The sequence below is a fragment of the Miniopterus schreibersii genome (genome assembly GCF_964146895.1).
Source record: "Miniopterus schreibersii genome assembly, chromosome: 12".
Classification (NCBI taxonomy): domain Eukaryota; kingdom Metazoa; phylum Chordata; class Mammalia; order Chiroptera; family Miniopteridae; genus Miniopterus; species Miniopterus schreibersii.
The window spans coordinates 56,734,987-56,735,505 of record NC_138112.1 but is presented as its reverse complement, the minus strand read 5'-3'; positions in this window follow the sequence as shown (position 1 = coordinate 56,735,505).

The following is a 519-nucleotide window of genomic DNA, read 5'->3' as shown; positions in this document are numbered from 1 at the left end:
AACCGTCTCTGTTTGTTAAATTCAGCAAGGCACTGACAACCTAAACCTTTGAGGACACTTCCATTTCCTAGCTTTATGGGATGGGGATTTTTAAAGCGCCCCAAAAGATGCAAGAAGTATATGGAGTAATCCTACCTCCACCTTTACATCATAAGACAGAGGTCCCTCAAAAAGGAAAGGCCTAGGCCAGTGGGGCCTATTGGTATGTTTTTGTTTGGTGCACACAAACAGACATTCTTTTGCTTGTTGTTTTGAGGTTTTGTATCTTACTATGAATTCATTGCCTTGTTTAAAAATCAGATTTACAGAATAATCCAGTTTTCCAGCTTCTTAAAAGTCAGGTCTGGCAACACTCGTTTCTTAGTGCCCAGAGCTAAGTAGAACTGGCCCTTTGGGCAGAGCCTCTAGGCACCACTTCCTGCCACCTTCCAGACGCAGGCGTCAGCTTTGTTCTTGCACTACTGTGGTTGGTCTGTTTGTGTGTCTGTTTCATACATCCAGAAAGCTTGGACATTTTGA